Consider the following 21,850-nt stretch of genomic DNA (forward strand, 5'->3'; position numbering starts at 1 on the left):
TCATTATTTAAATTTTCTTTTTACATATCTTTTTTTTAATTTTATATTTAACAACTATTTTATAAATTATATATTTGTTATTGATCTTAAATTTCTTAAAAATTAAAAAATGCGAATACACAAGCGCGACACCTATGTGTTCGCTAGTATGCATAACGACTTTACATTAGAAATCGTTATGGCTCACGACGAGTTCACCTTAATATATTAATTAGCAATCAACCTACCGCATTTTGTAATTACCAGACAAACTAACCCTGTTTTGTAAACAAACCTCAATGTTTTGTTTGAATTTTTAAGGAATTTAGAAAAATAGTGCTTATCACTTTCTTAAGAAATACCCAGTTATAAATCCTCTTTAATCTACATTTTATCTATGTCTATGCTATGATTCCCTTTTACATGTATTTACTTTCCAATTTTACCCTTTACACTACAAAAAAATTACATATTAGCGAAGGAATAATCCCTAGCCAATCCCTAGCTAATCTCTCGCAAACCGATTCAGCGAGGGATTAGCGAGGAAATAGCGAAGACACTATGTCGTAGCTAAAATATAGGTAGCTAAGTAGCTAGAGAACCACTTTGTTGCTAATCCCTAGCTAATCCCTAGCTAATCCCTAGCAAATCGGTTGTAGCTAATCCTTGGCTAATCCCTAGCAAATTGGTTGTAGCTAATTCCTAGCTAATCCCTAGCAAATTGGTTGTAGCTAAACCTTAGCTAATCCCTAGCAAATCGATTGTAGTTAATTCCTAGCTAATCCCTAGCAAATTGGTTGTAGCTAATCCTTGGCTAATCCCTAGCAAATCGATTGTAGCTAATTCCTAGCTAATCCCTAGCAAATTGGTTGTAGCTAAACCTTAGCTAATCCCTAGCAAATTGGTTGTATCTAAATCCTAGCTAATCCCTAGCAAATTGATTGTAGCTAATCCCTAGCTAATCCATAGCAAATCGGTTGTAGCTAATTCCTAGTTAATCCCTAGCAAAGTTGTTGTAGCTAATCCCTAGCAAATTGATTGTAGCTATTCCTTAGCTAATCCCTAACAAATAGGTTGTAGCTAATCCCTAACTAATTAGCTACAACTTAGTTACCATATATATGTTATGTCTAATCCCTAACTAATTAGCTACAACTTAGCTACCATATTTATGTTGTGTTTAATCCCTAACTAATTAGCTACAACTTAGTTACCATATTATGTTGTATCTAGTCCCTCACTAATTAGCTACAACTTTGCTACAATATTTGTTTGTCGCTAATTTGTCTCTAATTAGCGAGGGATTAGCGAGTAAAATTTTCCCTCGCTAATTTCCCTCGCAAATCAGCAAATTTCTTGTAGTGTTAAATGTTTTTTTAGGGTTAAATATGTTTTTGGTCCCTCAAGTTTCAGCGAAATTTGAAATTAGTCCCTCATCAAAACTTTTGACCAATTTAGTCCTTCATCTTTCAAAATGCATGAATTTAGTCCTTTTAACCAAATTTTGTTAAGTTTATCTGACGTTTCAAGCGCATTTCATGATAGTATTTAAACTATTTACACTGATTAACACATTTTTGCTTCAATGTTAACTTAAATACTATCATGAAATGTGCTTAAAACGTCAGATAAACTTAACAAAATTTGGTTAAAATGACTAAATTCATGCATTTTGAAAGGTGAAGGACTAAATTGGTATAAAGTTTTGATGAGGGACTAATTCCAAAATTCACTGAAACTTGAGGGACCAAAAACATATTTAACCCTTTTTTTTAAACTAAAAAAAGTATTTTTATCAAGATTATCTTTAAACTGGTATTTTTACCCTTAAAAATTATAGCATATTTATTTTGTTGATATGAATTCGTAAAAAATATAGTTATAATTTAATATAAATATTTTATTTTATAAAATTAAATAATAATATTTTTGATTGTTTAGAAAAATGTATTTAAATTATATGTATAATAAAATATATTATATATAATTATTTTAAATAATATATTATGATTGACACTACTAAAAAAAACTCATATTTCCTGCCAATTTTGCTTTGAAAATTTTTTCATAGAAAATACCTACAAATTTTGTTGTGAAAAAAAATTTGCAAGAGATTGCTACCAATTTTCTTACAAAATATTTTGTATAAAACACTTTTTGAAACAAATTTTGTAGGAAAATACTTGCAAATTTAATAATTTTGTAGGAAATGATTACCCACGAAGGAATTACCTGCCAATTAAAATTCTTAGACAAAATGGCAGAAAAAATATTTTCTTGCAAATTCTTTTAACAAATTTCCAGGAAAAATCTCATGTAATATAGGAATTTTTAGTAGTGTGAGTTAATCAAAATTAAGAATTCAAATTTAATCTTAAATTAAATAGACAATGTATAAAAAATATAAATAATAAATTCTATGATAAAAGAAAAGGGTGAATGATACATAAACGGTTAAGTAAACTATGTAAAAATATAAAAGTTATATGATACAAAATGTTATATGAAAGAGTAAATGATATAAATTTATTAATGATAGATCATGTAAAACAAATATGTAAATATATATATATATATATATATATATATATATATATATATATGTTAGATAATACAAAAAAAATGTAAATAGCAAATCTACAACCACAAATGAATCATAAAATAAAATATAAAGAATAGACTTTGTATAAATATAAATAGTAAATGTATGATGAATTCATATTGGAAAATCATCATGTTTTACTACAAATTCATATTTTAATTTGTTGTTTATAATTTTTTTCTTGAAATAACAAATTTTAAATAATATAAATATAAATAATTGAGTTGGGATTAGAAATATGATCACATTGAATACATTGAAAAAAGATATATGTTTTTTTGTTATTCATTTTCGTCTTTGTTATTAACTGATTAAACATATACATTATAACTATTTTGACATCTTCATGAATTTTATTTACTCCATTTTGAATTTCATTTTGTACATGAAGAAATTAAATTTTTAATAGTTCTAAAAGTGCTATTATGATTACTAATTAAAAATATAAAACATATACATTAAAAAACTAAGTTATTAAATCATTAAAATACAACATCATTCAAATTAATTTATGAAAATAAACTGCAATTAGAAATGTATCAATAAATCAGTAATCAATATGAATAAATCAATAAGAATACAACCCCATTACAAATAGATTAATAAATCACTTTTAGTAAATCAACAGTAAATGTGAATAAAGGAATAAATAAACACTAAAAAATAAAATAAAATATAAATTATAAATAACGCAAATAAGTATTTAACCCGAGTGTTTATGTTTTTTTCTTTTAAATACATTAAATAAAGAAAAATAATGAAACAAATTCAAAGTAATTGATGGAATTAGAATTTAAGGTTTTGTTTAATTAACAATTCCAAAACTATGATAAATAGTATTTTAGAATATTATGAATATTAATAAGGTTTCTGTCTATTTTAGTTGTAAAATTTAGGCTTAAATATACATTTAGTCTCTATTTTTGTTGTTTTTATTCAATTTGGTCCCATTTTCATTTTGTGTTTAACTATGTCTCCATTTTCGTCAAATTTTGGTCAATTTGGTCCTTTTTGAAAATGGTATTTAAATAGTTAACGTTTGTTAACCGTACATGCCATGTGTCAGCTCCTGGTTTTTTTAAATTTTTTGAATTTTTTGAATTTTTTTTGAATTTTTTTTGAATTTTTTAATTTAAAAAAAAAATATCCACATGTCAAGTCACAATTGTGCCACGTGTCAATACTAATGCCATGTGTCAATTTGTGGTAGTATTATTTTTTTTTCAATTTAGTTCCTATATTCGTTATTTTTGATCAATTTAATCCCAATTTTTGTTAAAATAAATCAATTTTGTCCCTTTCAAATTGACACTAAATTTAATATCTTTTATACAAATTATATTAATATTTTTTCTAAAATTGACATTTGAATTTATAATTTTTGAAATTCAATTATAAATTATTAAATTCAATTATAAATTGAATAAAATTCTTATATTTAATTGCTAAATAGAATATAATCATTTAAAATATTATAAGAATATAATTATTAAATGTTAATTCTAATATTTATATTCTAAAATACTTTTAAAATTGATATTTAAAAATATTTTAAATATTCAAAATATTTTAGAAAAGTAAACTAATATTTGTAAAATTAACATTTAAATATAAAATATTTTAAATTTTAATATCTAAAATATAATAAAAAAATATTAAATATTTTAGATTTAAATGTCAATTTTACAAATATTAATATATATTTTTAAAATTTTAATAATTATATTTTAATAATATTTAAATAATTATATTTTATTTAACAATTGAATCTAAGAATTATATTCAATTTATAATTAAATATTATAATTTATAATTGAATTTCAAAAATAACTAATAATAATGTCAATTTTAAAAATTAAATATTGTTCCATTTTAATAAAATTTAGGACTAAATTAAACAAAAATAACAAATATAGAGATTGAATTGAACAAAAATAACGAATATAGGGACTAAATTGAATAAAAAGAAATAATACAACCACAAACTAGCCCGTGGCACTAGCATTGACACGTGACACAATTGTGACTTAACACGTGGACAATTTTTTTGAAATTAAAAGAATTCAAAAAAAAAACAAAAAAAATTCAAAAAACTAGGAGCTGACACATGACATGTACTATTAAAAAACGTTAACTATTTAGACACCATTAGTGAAAACGACTAAATTGACCAAAATTTGATGAAAATGAAGATCTAATTGAACACAAAACGAAAATGTGAACCAAATTGAATAAAAATAACAAAAATATGGACCAAATATATATTTAAGCCTAAAATTTAATTTTGCGTTATTTTACGCTACTTATTTTATCACATCTAACTTTTCTTATTGGAATATGCATTTATTCCTTTTGCAAAAGATAATCCACAATAAAAAAAAATGTTACAATATTTGTTCTATTATTTATTAACTTTACCTAAATGACTATTAGGTAAGCTTTCTTTTAAATAATACAAAATTGTTTAAATTAGAAATTTTGACGAGAACTCTTAACTTTTGTCCAATTAGACAATGTCTCATTTAATGGTGGATTTTCGGACAAAATTTAGGGGTGCCAAAACAAAGAATTAAGTATATTTTTAGTCTTTAAATTTTGACGCCCGAACTAAAATTTGTCACGGTCCAAAATTTTAATACATTTTAATCCACAAACTTTACAAAAATGTATTAAATTTTTCTTATGTATCAAACACTTTCTTAGCATATATTAAACTGTTGTGGTAGACAGTGTAAACGATTAAAATGATAGAATAAAATGATTTGACACTTTAATCAAATTTAATGTAATTAGGTTAAAAGGATTATATCAATTCATTTTTTAAATTTAGGAAAAAAATATTAAAGTTTTTTATCTCTCAAACTCAATTTCTAGCATATATTAAAGCTGAAATATGTTAGACGGTGTAAATAATTCAAATGATAGCATGAGACACATTGGACACTTTAAAAAAAAATGTAACATAATTAGGTTAAAAGGACACATTGGAACAAAAATATATTGAAATTTTGGAGATAAACAAATTCTAATTTGTACTAAAACTTCGACCCGAAAACATTTGAAATTCAAAATAAACATATAATAGTTTTAAAGGTATAAATACATAAAATACATTAAAATTAAAAAGACTTTATATATATATATATATATATATATATATATATATATATATATATATATATATATATATATATATATATATATATATATAAAAGAAGAATAAAAATTGGAAGGAGGGCCATGGTCCCCTATCATTACTCTAAGGTCTGCCAATAATCTCGTTAATAATCAATTTTAATGATCAAAAGTTGTTAGTTATCACTGATTTAAATACCAATTTATAAAATAAAAAAATTATTGGTTACTAAATGTCAACACCCAATTTCGTCCGGTTAAGAAATAAAAATTTTAACTTAAAAAATAGTTAGAAAGAGGAGAAAAAAAATACAAAAAAAAGTGAACATTGATTTGGATATGAATTTATTTCTACTTTTACCCTCATCTTATTTTGCCTTTAATTTAATTTTATCTTTTATTTTTTATTTTTTATTTTTATTTTTTTATCTTGTTTATTTTATTTTATTTTGTGTTTTTATTTAGTTTTAAATTTTAATCATATTTTTTTACTTTTTTTATTTTGTTTTATTCCTTTTTCAAAATAATAATAATAATAATAAATATATAAAAAAATGAAAAAAAGGAAGCTAGAGTCCACGACAATTGGTCTGATCCTGCTATCCCTTTTCCCCATCATGCAAGGTGTAAGACCCGAGAAAATTAAATAGTTAATTAAATAATTTATTTAATAAATGCGGGTAGTAGAAGCCTTTAAGGCATTTAATGTTATGTGCTATGATGTGAAAAAGTACTAGCTCAATTGGTTGAAAGTACTTTATATATGTGTGAGAGGACTTGAGTTTGAATCCTATGTATGCCAATTGTGTAGATTATTTTAATCTGTGCATTATTTTGATGATATATTGAATGCTAGACGTGATAATATAATCCTAAAATTATAGGAATTATCACTAGAGGTGTCAATTTGGTAAAGTCCACAGGGCCAAAAACCCTACAAAAGCCCTGTGGGTAAGGGTCAACCCATGGGCTTTCATCTTCTACATGAAAAATATATTATTTTTTAAAATATATTACTATATGTGGGACAGGCCCAACGAACCGGACAAGCACGACACCCGAATAGGTCGAACGACCCGGACCTACCCGACGACCTCGACAAGAACGATGACCCGGACCCGCCCGACAACCAAGACAAACCCGACAACATGGACGGGCTTGACAACCCGGACGAGCCCGACGAACCAAACGTGCCCTATGACCCAAACAAGTTCGACGTCCCGTATGGACCTGATGACCCAGACGGGTCCTACAACCCAGACGGACCCGACGAGCCAGATGGGTTTGAAGACCCAGAAGGGCCATACGACCTAGACGGGCCAACGATCCGAAGGGACCTTACGATACGGACGGGCCCGACGACCCGAACGGGCCCAGTGACCCGAACGGGCCTGATGACCCGAACGGGCCCGATGACCCGAACGGGTCCGACGACCCAGATGGGCCCGACTACCTGAATGGGGCCCACAACCCTGATGGACCCGACAACCTGAATGAGCCTGGCAACCTTAATGAGTCTGAGAACTCGGACGAGCCTAATGAGCCCGACAACTCGGATGGTCCGAACGACCCGAACGGGCCCTACGACCTGAACGGGCCCTACGACCTTAACATGCCCGACAACCTAAACATGCCCGACAACTCGGACAGGCCCGACGACCCGGACGGGCCCGACGACCCAGATGGGCCAGAGAACACAAATGGACCCAACAACCAAAACGGGCCCAAAGACCCAGACGCGCCCGATGATCCAGACAGGCCAAACGATCCGAACGGGCTCGATGACACGGACGGGCATGTCCACTCGGATGATCCGTTCACCCGGACGAGCCCGATGATCTAGACAGGCCCAATGACCTGATTAGGCTCGTCCATATTGTCGGGCCCGTCCGGGTCGTCGAGCCCATCCGGGTCGTCGGGCTCGTTCGAGTCGTTGGGCCTGTCTGGATCATCGGGCCAGTCCTGGTCATTGGCCCCGTTTGGGTCATCGCGCCCATTTGGGTCGTCAGGCCCGTTCGTGTCGTTGGGCCCGTCTAGGTCATCGGGCCCTTCTGGGTCATCGGGACCATTCGGGTCAATGGGCCCGTTCAAGTCGTTGGGCTTGTCCTTCACATCGGGCTCGTCCAGGTCGTCGCATCCGTCCGGGTCATCGTGCATGTCTGGGTCATCATGCCCGTTCGGGTTGTTGGGCCTTTCTGTATCATTGATTCTGTTCGGGTCATTTTTCCCGTTCAGGTCGTCGGGCCCGTTCGGGTCGTTGGGCTTATCTGAATCATTGGGCTCGTCCGGGTCATCGGGCCCATCTTAGTCATCGGGCCCGTTCGGGTCGTTGGACCTGTCTGGATCATCGGGCGTGTACGGGTCATTTGCCATGTTTTAGTCGTCGGGCCCGTTTGTGTCGTCGGGCTTGTTCAGGTCGTTGGGCCTGTCTAGGTCGTCAGGCCCTTTTGGGTCGTCGGGCCCGTCCTTGTCATTGGGCTCGTCAAGGTCATCGCGCCGATGCAGGTCATCCGGGTCATTTTTCCCATTCGGGTCGTTGGGCTTGTCTGTATCATTGGGCTCGTCCGGGTCATTGGGCTCATCTTAGTCGTCGGGCCCGTTCTGGTCGTTGGGCCTGTTTGAATCATCGGGCATGTAAGGGTCATTGGTCCCGTTTTGGTCGTCGGGCCCATTTGTGTCGTCGAGCCCGTTCGGGTTGTTGGGCCCGTCTACGTCTTCAGGCCTTTATGGCTCGTCGGGCCTTTCCTTGTGATCGGGCTACTATAGGTCATCGCGCCCATCCAGGTCGTTGGGCATGTCCGGGTCGTCATGCCCGTTCGGGTTGTTGGGCCTTTCTGGATCTTCAGGCCCGTCCGGGTCATTTTTCCCGTTTGGGTAGTTGGGCTTGTCCGGATCATCGGGCTCGTCCGGGTCATCGGGCCCATCTTAGTCGTCGGGCCCGTTCGGGTCGTTGGGCCAATCTGGATCATCAAGCGTGTACGGGTCATTGGCCCCGTTTGTGTCGTAGGGCCCGTTCAGGTCGTTGGGCCAGTCTAGGTCGTCAGGCCTTTATGGGTCGTCGGACCCGTTCAGGTCGTCGGGCCCGTCCTTGTCATCAGGCTCGTCCAGGTTATCGCGCCCATCCAGGTCGTCTGGCATGTCCGGGTCGTCATGCCCGTTCGGGTTGTTGGGCGTTTCTGGATCTTAAGGCCCGTCTGGGTCGTTTTTCCCATTCGGGTCGTCGGGCCCGTTCGGGTCGTTGGGCATGTCTGGATCATCGGGCATGTTTGGTTCATCTGGCTCGTCTTAGTCGTTGGGTCCGTTCGGGTCGTTGGGCCTGTTTGTGTTATCGGGCCCGTTCGGGTCGTCGGGCCCGTCCAGGTCGTTGGGCCCATCCAGGTCGTCGGACCTGTTCAAGTCGGCGGGCCCGTCCTTGTCATCGGGATCGTCCAGGTCATCACGCTCATCCAGGTCATCGGGCCTATTCGGGTTGTCGGTCCTATCCGCGTCGTCATGCCCGTTCGGGTCATTGGGCATGTCTGGATCATTGGGCCCGTCCGGGTCGTTGGTCTCGTTCGGGTTGTCGGACCCGTTAGGATCGTTGGGCCCGTCTGGGTGGTTGGACCCGTCTGGGTCGTCGGTCCCATCCTACTCGTTTGGCCTATCCTGGTTGTTGGGCATGTCTGATTCGTTAGGCCCGTTCGTGTTGTTAGGCATGTCTGGGTTGTTAGGCCCGTCCTGGTCGTCGGACCCATCTTGGTCGTCGGGCCCATCCTAGTCGTCGGGCCCATCCTTGTCATCGGGCCCGTCCTGGTCATTGGGCTCATTCGGGTCGTCGAGCCCGTCCGTGTCATCGGACCCGTCCGGGTCGCTCGACTTGATCTTCGACTCTGGCTTAATGTAGTATTATTTGGGGGTTAACCCACCTTAGCCCTAGCCCTAACCCACTAGAGAGGGGACTTTGGGGGCTGGGGCTTTTTTTTGCCCCCTCATTTGGGGGGCCCCTAAAAGGGGGCTTCATGAAGAGTGGGTCAGGGCTAGCCCATGGGCTAAGGGTCAAATTGACACCTCTAATTATCACAAATATAAATTGGTTGAATTGGTTGTGCACTTGCTTTGTGGTTGAAGGGTTTTGGGTTCAAACCTTGCTAAGGATAAATTCATTCTCTTTTTGCCAAATTTTCTTGGCATGAATATGAAAGGGTTTATGAACCCTAGCAGCTAATGGAGAGGCAACGTAAGGGCTGAAACACAGTGAATGGCCTTAGTCATAATTTTTATTTAATAAAATTCGTTTTAGCAAATTAAAGAGTAATTAGGGAGCATTAATCTTGATAGAGAAGAGAGAATGAGAGGAAATCAACCTGGGAAAGTGCAGACAATTCTGAGAGTGAGAGGGGAGAGATTCTGGGTCGTGAAAGAGGCAAATGGGAGAAGAATTGAAGTGGTTTTTTTTTTGTTAGAGCGAAGAGAAGAAGGTGTGAAAGAAGAGTGAGAATCCCAATTGGAGCGCGATTTCCAGGTAAGGGTAGTTGTTTACGTTGATTACTAATTGAATATAATGCACTATGCTATGTATGATTGAATCTGTATGAAATTTCACCCTTTGTGACACTATTTCTTGAAGTTTCTGGGTTTCTGCCCAGAAACCGCCTGGCGGCACGAATGGATCCACCAGGCGATGCTTCAGTTTTTGCCTGTTTTGTTGGTTCTACTATGAACCGCCTGGCGACGATGAGTTTCTGCCAGGCGGCGCGGCTTAGTCTGTGGTTCAGTGGTGCATTGCTTGATACAGGAGTTATGGCGATTTTTGGAAATCGTTTGGTGAATTAGATTTGATGAATATTAAGGTAGATTGTATTGGTTAATTACATGATAAAATATATGGCAAGGATAAGTGAATTATCATTCAGATGTGTGAGAATCAATTTGGAATTGACCCCAATTATCTGATTGTAAACCCTTTATAACAGTAGTTTATACCATTACTTGGATACACCTAGGTATCAAGCCTAGTGAAACGACGACGTAGGCAGAGAGAATTAAGAAGCCAGTTCGCATAAGAGGGAGAATCTAGAAGTGTTAGGGTCTGTTACGTCGCCTGGCGGCGTATGCCTTGCCGCCAGGCAATAACGGGGCATTTTTTTCAGTTTGGGGGTTTTGACTAATTTGGGGTTGAGAGTGAGATTTGGGAACATGGTGATAAAATTTTGGGTGAACAAGAATGTTGGACCTAATAATCAATAAATTGGAATGTTTGGATGAAAAGATTATAGAGGTGAGATTATGGATATGTGTTCGCGAAGTAGGATGGATATAAATACTTAGTTCAAGACAGAGATTACTGGTTACGGGGACTGAGAACAATGGTTTGGTAACTACTAGATGTAGTCACATAATTGTTGGAGAATTGAGAAATGGTGAGTTAAGATATTAAACATAATCACCTGCTTTGATTGAGGGTTAACTTAGTGAGTGGCTTAAGTACTCTTTTAGTTGAGTATAAGCAGATTGCCTATTGTTGAAATACTGAAATAAAGATTCTTCCATAGGTTGATGAAAGTATTACGTACCAATAGGTTACTTGGGAAAATTAGAGAGCTTGAAGTGAAATACTGGCAAGGTTCGTAATAGGAATAATTGATTAACGATTTGGGAAGTCATCAGAATCAGATCCTGTTATGAGGGAGTGTCCTTTCGCTTTGGAAGCAAACTGGGTTGAAAGGGAATCTTATAGGTGCCATAAAACCAGAGAAATTGTGTTACTGGTGTGGTGCCTGGCGGCCTGCGGGTGCCGCCAGGCGATAGGACCTGCAGGAGTGCTTCTGCCATACGTGGCGCCTGGTGGTAGGTGGCGAACCGCCAGGCGATAGCGGAGCGGCTAGCGTTCTATTCGTGGCATGGTGCCTAGCGAAAGGGTGGATACCACCAGGTGGTCTAGACCTGTTTCGCCCGACGACGCTTGGGGCTGTGCCGGGCAGAAATCCTGTAGACGTTGACTTGTGTTTGTGTTGCGTTTTAATCAATGATGCTATACTTGGGTCGGGAGATGCTATGCCATGAGTGTGTAGGTTTATGGATGGCGGTTAACATGTGAGGATATGAGCGGGGAGGTTCATATCCAGTTACTCTCGCGTGGGGATACGAGCGAGGTAGGTTCGTATGTTCCGTTCTCAGGCTTGAGAGATGCCACGTGCGGGGAGGTACGAGGCCGATGGATCACATGTGTTGAACTACGGGCGGGTAGGTCCGTAGAGCAGGACTACAAGCGGGGAGGTTCGTAGAGCAGGACTACGAGCGGGGAGGTTCGTAGAGGCAGGACCACGAGTAGGCAGGTTCGTGTGAGCATCATATTCCCGAGTCCAAGGCTAACCATTTATGTGATTTGAAGACTGAGAAGTCTTGGGGTTAAGTTCTTGGCCAAGAACTAAGTAGATTGAATAAGATGGGTGTATGACTTATCTTGCATATTTTATATATGTTACTTTTATTTTCTCAGCTCACCCTTTTTGTTTGTGTATGGCGATGATCATGTGATTCGTTACGCGAGAGCAGATGTTGATACAGGTGATGCTGAGGACGCTTAGGTGACGGAGTGAGGGATAGCTTGGGAATTAGAGCTAGGAGATTTTCATATATATTTTGTTATGTTTTCGTTTATGAATAAGAATTTTGGAACCTGTAACAGTTTTGTTATTTATGTTATAAGTTTTGGCGCGTGTTTTCCTATTTTAAATTTTCCCGCGTTTGGGAATAATAATATTGCGACTTTTGATATTCATTTTTTCTTTTTAATTATTTATTTAATTAATATTCCTTAGGAATGTTACACAAGGAAAATGTCTATAATATTTTACCCTATGTCTGCATCTTAACATAAAAATAGAAATGTTAGTCGTAATAGAAGAGGTAGCAACGCGTATAGGGTGGCTAGAAGGGACTACGTTTTTAGCAGGAGAAAACATAGCCAAAATTAGAGAAGAAAAGGGGGTTTACAAACACTGTTTGAGGACACAACAAGAGCAGAGAGGAGGGGGTGAGACATCACAATGAGTTCACAACACACAACAAAGAAAAAAATCATAAGAAAAAGGGGAAACGCATACAACAACATAACAAGAGAGAAGAGAGCCCCCAACAAAGCACAAGGAAAGGTGCTACAAGCTAAGAAGAGCTCCAAGGGGTAAGCCTCATGACTCTGAATATACAAGTAAGCATGATGAATCAACTATGCATTGTATTTCATCTCAAGTTCTTGAATAACATGTCGTGGTATCTTGTGAGACTTCTACATTATCTTGAAACATGATTCAAATATTCCAATATGTTGTATGTCTCGAATGCAAGGACTAGAACATTGCTTAATATCACCTTCATCTTTCATGCACCCACCAGGGAAGACACACACCATCATCCATATTTCTCAACTTTAACACCCCTCCGACGCCCCACACAATGACACTTAGGTTAGTGATTGGGAACTTGAGATGATGTAAGCTACTCGATGAGCGACACTTCGGTTAGTGGCTGCGAAATGGAAATGATGTGAAGTACTCAACCAACAGTTAGGTTAGTGGCTAGGAACTTGAGATGATGTAAACTACTCGACTAGCCCACTTAGGTTAGTGGTTGGGAACTTAAAATGATATACAATACTTGACAATAACACTTAGATTAGTGGTTATGAACTTAAGATGAAGTAAACTACTCGACCAACGACACTTAGGTTAGTGGTTGGGAACTTGAGATGATGTAAGCTACTCGACCAACGACATTAAGTTAGTGGCTGGGAACTTGAGATGATGTAAACTACTCAACCAACCCACTTAGGTTAGTAGTTGTTGACTTAGAATGATATAAAGTACTTGACCAGCGACACTTAGATTAGTGGCTGGGAACTTGAAATTATTTAAACTACTCGACCAGAAGCACTTAGGTTAGTGGCTGGAAACTTGAGATGATGTAAACTACTCGACCAACGACATTAGGTTAGTGGCTAGGAACTTGAGATGATGTAAGCTACTCAACCAGCGACACTTAAGTTAGTGGTGGGAACTTGAGATGATGTAAGCTACCTGACCATGGACACTTAGGTTAGTGGCTGCAAACTTGAGAGTATGTAAGCTACTCGACCAGCGACACTTGGGTTAGTGGTTGGGAACTTGAGATGATGTAAACTACTCGACCAACCCACTTAAGTTAATGGCTGGGAACTTAGAATGATATAAAGTACTTGACCAGTGACACTTAGATTAGTGGTTGGGAACTTAAGATGATGTAAACTACTCAACCAACGACACTTAGGTTAGTGGTTGGGAACTTGGAATGATGTAAAGTACTCGACCAACGACACTTAGGTTAGTGATTGGGAACTTAAGAAGAAGCAAGTTCGGCTAGTACTAGGCCAAGAAGTTGAGGCTGAGATATTAAGGTTGAGATGCTTTGGTCAAGAAGCTAAGGTTGATTTGTCGAGGCTGACAAGCTGAGAATGAGATGTTGAGGCCGAGATGTTTTGGCCAAGAAGTTGATGCCGAGATGTAGAGGCTGACAAGTTGAGGCCAAGATATTGAGGCTAAGATGTTGAGGCCGAGATGCTTTGGTCAAGAAGCTAGGGTTGAGATATCGAGGCTGACAAGTTGGGGCCAACATATTGAGGCGAAGATGTTGAGAATGAGATGTTGATGCCGAGATGTTTTCTTTGAGAAGCTAAGGTCAAGATGTCGTGGTTGAAAAGTTGAGGCCAACATATTGAGGCAAAGATGTTGAGGCCGAGATGTTTTGTTTGAAAAGCTAAGGTCGAGATATTAAGGCTGACAAGTTGAGGCCAACATAGTGAGGTGAAGATGTTGAGGCTGAGATGTTGAGGCCGAGATGTGGGCGCCAATTGTTCTTACAGGACCAAGTTGTATTCTGTCAAGTTCCCAAAACTCTTCTAGTACCCAATCTTTAGGAAAATCACCCTTTGACTCCAACAGATCTCATCCAAAATGTGGGGGGAAGATACCTGCAAAAGGCACTTTGATGCTTAAGTTAGCACTGATGATATCAGGGAATAGTCAATGCGTAATGAATGTATAGAATAATGTGCTATTTATACCTTTTTATTTGTGGGTCATACCTGGAATGAGCCTTTGGGCCCAAAACACCTTTTTAATTGTTCCTAGATCCAATAGAAATGTATGAAATTACTATAACGACTCTTGATAGTTGTTGGTAGGTGGTTGTGGGTTGGCCAGGCCGGGTACTACATACTTTAGCGAAGGTTTAAAGCATTCGGTGCCCGATACGTGGCTATGTAGGATTGAGAAGTTAGGTACTTCGTGTTGGGTGAACAATTAAGTGAATAGGACTGGCTAGTGTATTAGGGTTTCATAGTATGCGGTAGGCTGTTTAGAAAAATGTTGGTGACTGCATACCGCTTACTGTGTACTAAGGGGTTCCTTAGTTCAAAGTAAGCGATCCAACAGGTGCTAGTAGTCATTTACCACTACTGTGAACTAAGGTGTATTAGGGGTTTCCTTAGTATATGATAGGCAACTTAGTAGGGGCTAGTGATCGTATATCACTTACTGTGTTCTGAGAGATTTGGTAGTACGTAGTTCATGGTGTGGTTGGGGCAAACAATTCATACATTATTGTGACCTAAAAACATTCACGGCCCAATTTAAATAGTACACTAAAGACATACCAACTTAATACATCAATTATACACTTAGACCATAATGTAATCGGAGAAAAACGTCCACTACCGTGAAATACCAATAATCATTTTTACATACCATAGAAATGATCTCATAAACATCCACAAACACCCATACATGAATACCATTGTCATCATGCCGCTTCAAAGAGAAAGATAGAGCAGAGAAATCACAAGAAAAAAAAAATGTTAAGAGCTTTAATTTAAACAGTGATTCATGAAAAAGTTCTAATTAATTACAAAATGATAATCACACTTTTTTTTTTTGTCATGTTTCTCTAAGTCAACGTAAATATATACTTCCTTTTCAGATTGAATAGGACACGTAATTGGTGCATTTAACAATATTTATTTACACCGTGCTACATCTTATGAATAAAAAATTATCAAAAAACCTAAAATTTAAATCTCACGGTACACGAAAAATGCTCCCTACTTAATATTTACTCAATATTATGTAAGCGAATATTTGGTCCGAGAACCTTTCTGCATTTTGATATAGCTGTCTATAGATGTATCAATCAACTATTTTGACTTTTAATGTATCAATTTTATTAATCGTTAATTAAAGTAAAGATAACAATAAATATAAATATAATATTACTACTATATCCACTAAAGCTGTTCGGTCTGACCCGGCTCGACTCACCACGGGTTGATGATTTAGTGAACCAACCCAACTCGACTCACTTTTTAGCGAGCCAAAAAAATTCGAACCCAGTCTGATCCACCATGGGTTGGCAGGTTAAACGGGTTGGCTCACGGATTTACTTAATTAAAAAAAATATAATTTTTTTATTTTATTTTTAGTCAAAACTAAATTATAATTCTAATTAAAATCTAAATAAACTTTAATACAATCCAAATATAAACCAAAATAAAAAAAATACAAATTATTTATGTGTTGGATAAAAAAACAACCTAACATGACTCAAATGTAAAGTCCAACTTAATAAAAAAAATAAAAACACTTGTATGACCCTTTTATCTACGGGTCGGTGAGCCAATCGGCTCACCACGGGTTCAATCCGGATGAGCCGGGTTCTAAATGAACCAGATCAAAAATCAACCCATATTGAAATTTGTAAAAAAATTTCAACCCAACCCAGCTCAAACCCGTGGTGAGCCGAGTTGACTCGTGAGTTCCAACCCATCTCTAATATCCACCATAGTTTGAACGGTATTTTGAAGAAAGGTTTATGTTGTAAAAATTGAAGAGCAAGTAAGGATGCAATATCATATTAGAAGAAAACTAACATAACAAGATAACCGGAGTTGGTAAAATTATATAGTATTTTAATATGGCATGATAACATATTTATTATATAATAATTAATTTTGTATTACATGAGTTACAACGAAGAAAGAAAATAAACGACCAAAGAATATATATAATAATAATAAATTGAGTATTACATTATTTGACTATACATCAACCATCTAGATAGAGATGTACTCACCCTATATGTACCCAAACTTGAATGACAACATATCGATTAAAATGATACGTTGATACAAGATCATTAAAAATGATAAAAAGTAATTAATTAAAGGTAATATCTAAGGTATAATTATCATGTTACTTAGAGTTAATTAACTTAATTAATCACATGGACCAAAGTCCATCGAGGTGAGGTGAGGGTACACCTTCCCCCCCATTTGGTTTGGAAAGGACAAATACCTAGACATTTCAGCCCCTAATGAAGAGGAGAGAATACTTGAGGCGTATGTGAAGAGATAGTCTCACAAGAACATAAATCAAGATTAATATAAGATTAAAGGACTACACAATCAAACAAGATGAAATAAGAAAAATATTGCACAAGAATTTATACTAGTTAATACCATTTGATCCTATATTCGATATTAATTATTCGGCCTTAGAATATTATAACAATCAACATGCAATTGCAAACTCAACTATCCCAATCAACTCTTGATCACTTTCAAAAAATCTTAATAAGATATTGCTTTTATCGACTTTTGAACCCATAAGAATATATGCCTTATCAACTTTTAATCCAAAACCCCAAAAATAATACTGAAACATTTCAACAAAAATAAATAAAAAACCAAAAGATTCAACACATCAAAGCAATCGATATGATTTTGATCGCAACACAAACTTTTATTATGACATCTTGAAAGTATGAAAACAACTGAGGAAATGACAATTCATTTCGTTATTATTATTACAAATTAATGTTGAAGATTGAGAATCAATATCTAGTTCTAGAGTTTTCAAAACACTTATTTAAAAGGAAAATGATATTCTAACTCCCAAATTTTGACCCTTTCTCTTACTCCTTGACCTGGCAGCTGATGTGTATTTAATTTTTTAATTTGTGTTTTGTTTTGCAAAGACACTGTGGCAGCGGGTGAAAAGCGAAGGGAGAAAATGTTCGTCTATCCCGCAGACCACATCCAAACAATTAGGGTTTCTCTCTTCTGCAGAACACGAACAAAGGGTGGAGAAGACGAAATGTGACTTGAGAGGTTGAGGTCGACGTTGTGCACGGAGAACACGTACCTAGTTTGCGAGGGTGATCCCGTGAATGAAACTCTCCTCATAATCAGAGGTCACCTCGATTCTTACACCACCAATGAAGGCTGCACTGGTTTCTTCAACTCATGTCGAATCGGCATTGGTGATTTCTACAACAAGGAGCTGCTGACATAGGCTCTGGGCCCTAAATGAAAGACGAGATTTCCAAGTTTTGGTGTTATTCTTGAACCCTAAACGAAATCCCAGTTCGTTCCAAGATTTTTGTTGTCCTTGGAGTGGTGTTAGGATTTTTGTTGCTTTCCGTTAGTTTGATTCAGCTCGATGGTTGTGTGTGGTGGCAGGTTGAATTACTGGTGATCATTGACATATATGTAAACTTTGGATTGAATTATTGGTGACCACTGACATATTAACTAGTGACTTGCCCGATACTTTTTGCATAGTAGTATAATTACAACTCTCTTTTAAGGAAGTCCACATGTAAACCATTTTTAGTGTATTAGAAGACCTTAACAACATGTATGAAAGGTATATTTAATCCTAATAAAATTGCTCTAGGATAATTGGTCCATAACCCCACCTCACAAACATGATAATTGTGGATTCATTAACTGATGACCTTTATGTATTACATGGTGATCTGCCCATTACTTTTTGCACAACAATATGAATTGTGGTATGTCATTAGGACTGAACATGTAAACTAGTTACAAACATGACTCTCCTAACATGTGTGGAATGTATATTGAACATGATAAAAATTAGTGAGAGAATTGGTTCACAAAATTCAATTCACATATATGTAAACTCTAGATTGAAATACTAGTGACCAATGACATATTAACAGTGACATGCCCAATACTTTTTGAATAGTAGTATAACCACTGCTCTATTTTAAGAAAGTCCACATGTAAACCATTTATAGTAAATTAGAAGACCTTAACAACATGTATGAAAGGTATATTTAATCCTAATAAAAATTATTCTAGGATAATTAGTCCACAACACTCACCTCACAGACATGATAACTGTGGATTCATTAACTAGTGACCCCTGACGTATTACATGGTGACCTGCCCATTACGTTTTGCACAAAAATATTAACTGTGGATTCATTAACTAGTGACCCTGACGTATTACATGGTGACATGCCCATTAAGTTTTGATCAACAATATGAATTGTGGCATGTCATTAGGGATTGAACATGTAAACCAGTTATAGTGAATTACATGACCTTCCTAACATGTGTGGAAGGTATATTGAACATAATAAAAATTAGTGGATAGAATTGGTCCACAAAATTTTGTTCACATATATGTAAACTCGAGATTGAAATACTGGTGACCGCTGATATATTAACTGGTGACCTGCCCAATACTTTTTGAATAGTAGTATAACCACTGCTCTATTTTAAGAAAGTCCACATGTAAACCATGTATAGTGTATTAGAAGACCTTAACAACATGTATGAAAGGTATATTTAATCCTAATAAAATTTGTTCTAGGATAATTGGTCCACAACACTCACCTCACAGACATGATAACTGTGGATTCATTAACTACTGAGCACTGATGTATTACATGAAGACCTGCCCATTACGTTTTGCACAAAAATATGAATTGTGGCCTGTCGTTAGGGACTGAGCATGTAAACCAATTACAGTTACATGACCTTCCTAACATGTGTGGAAGGTATATTGAACATAAAAAAAATGGTGGGAGAGAATTGGTCCATAAAATTTAGTTCACATATATGTAAACTTTGGATTGAATTATTGGTGACAACTGACATATTAACTGGTGACCTGCCCATACTTTTTGAATAACAATATAACTATTGCTCTCTTTTAAGGAAGTTTAAATGTAAATCATTTTTAGTGTATTAAATGACCTTAGTAACATGTATGAAAGGTATATTGAACATAATAAAAATTGCTCTGACTTAAGTGGTCCACAATTCGCACTTCACAAATATCATATGAACTGGATTCATTAACTGCTCACCACTGACATATTAAATGGTGACCTATTTATTACATTTTGCACAACAATATGATCTATTGTAAGGGACTGATCCCCTAAACCAGTTTTACTGGATTGCTGACCACAAAAATATTCTGCAATGAATCTAATTAGTGACAAACAATTATAAAAAACAATTTCCTATATCCACCTCAATCTAGTTTCATAAACCAAAAACTATATCCCAAGAATAAAGAGAGAGTCAATAACAGTAACTACAATTGTCCGTAAATCAACGACAATTTCATAAGTTGTAATAAATAAAATTATTTTAAAACTAAGATATGTAGTGCACGAAGGTGATGGGCATGGAGTGGTCATTGATGACTTGGACACATTTGTCGGTCTTCATATCCCAAACCCTAATGCTCTCGTCCAATGACCCGGACACAATGTAGCTTGATTAGGGATTGAAATTCAAACAGAAGACCGCGACAGAGTGGTCGCAAAGGATCTTCATGAAATCGCCCCTGGTGGCGTCCCAGATGCAAATAGTGTAGTCTTCAGAGGCAGAACAAATATAGTGAGAGTCTGAGGACCAGGCCAATTCGGAGATGCCCTCAGAGTGGCCAACGAGGCGGTGGAGGAGGGAGAGCGTGGCAGATGACCAGATGATTAGGGTTTTTTTGAGGATAATAGTGTCCTGTTGTTCGAAAACTTCACACACGACACAACGTTTTCAAGGACGGTTAGGGTTTTCTAGTGACGGTACAATTTGTAGGTTTGGTTGTTGCCACTGCCGCCAGCACCACCGTCGATCGCAATCATCGCCATTGAGAAACTTGCTAAATTTTGAAAGCAATCTCGTACTTCAAAATCACTAACGAATACAACTCTTACCTAACATACCTTAATATCGAAAATGGAAGCACTTCAACTAAGTGATAGTGGGAAATGGGCATAATCAAATTTCGTCTTCTCCACCTTTGTTCCTGTTCTACAGAAGAGAGAACCCTAATTGCTTGTTTGGGTGTGGTCTGCAGGATAGAAGAACCCTTTCTCCCTTAGCTTTTCACATGTTGCCAAAGTGTTTTTATAAAACAAAACACAAATTAAAAAATTAAATACAAATCAGCTGCCATGTCAGGAAATAAGAGAAAGAGTCAAAAATTGGGAGTTAAAATATCATTTTCTTATTTAAAATTGATATCCACACGTTTTAATCTATTATTTTAAAATATTAAATGATTATTGTAACTTAATTTAAAAAATAATAATTACAATGTCTTATGCTACGTTCTAATTGATTGAATAATCTAAAGTTGAAAACATATTTTATTGATTATGAAAGATGGATTGATTATTTTTCTTAGAACTCTAGAAATACTTGAATTATTCTTTACTTTAATTGGTTAACAAAATCGATAATCGATTGTGCTGTTCTAAAATATCTTATGAACAATTTAATCAGTTACATGAAAATTTAAATGATTAATAAATCCATAAAACTTTTCACACATAATTAGCCCTATAAAAGCATTTCTTTTAATTGATTTTAGTATCTGATAAATTAAAAACTGTACTATATCTAGGCGGACCAAGGCAACCATACGACCAAGACCGCCTACACAAAACTCCACAAATAAAATTACTAAGTATATAACCAGTCAGCAGGACCACATAGCGGCCTAGGCCACCAGTCAAGTAGAAACACATAGCGGCCCAGGCCGCCTACTTCAAAGGATAATGCGTAATAGGTCAATAACACCAAACTTACAATATTGCAGACAAGGTCCTAAATACCAACAAACGCCAATACAGGGCCTGGGCCAATCCTAGGCCCATTCAGGGCCCTAATATCAGCCCAGCCCATAAGGGTGGCAAATATAATTAATAAACTCTATAAATGCAGGTGGACCCCAGCAATTAAGAGGTATGCTTTCATTAATTCCCTAATCCAATATTTGACTTTTTGGAGAGCCTTTT

This window comes from Vigna unguiculata, chromosome 2 (assembly GCF_004118075.2).
Source record: "Vigna unguiculata cultivar IT97K-499-35 chromosome 2, ASM411807v1, whole genome shotgun sequence".
In the NCBI taxonomy this organism is placed as follows: domain Eukaryota; kingdom Viridiplantae; phylum Streptophyta; class Magnoliopsida; order Fabales; family Fabaceae; genus Vigna; species Vigna unguiculata.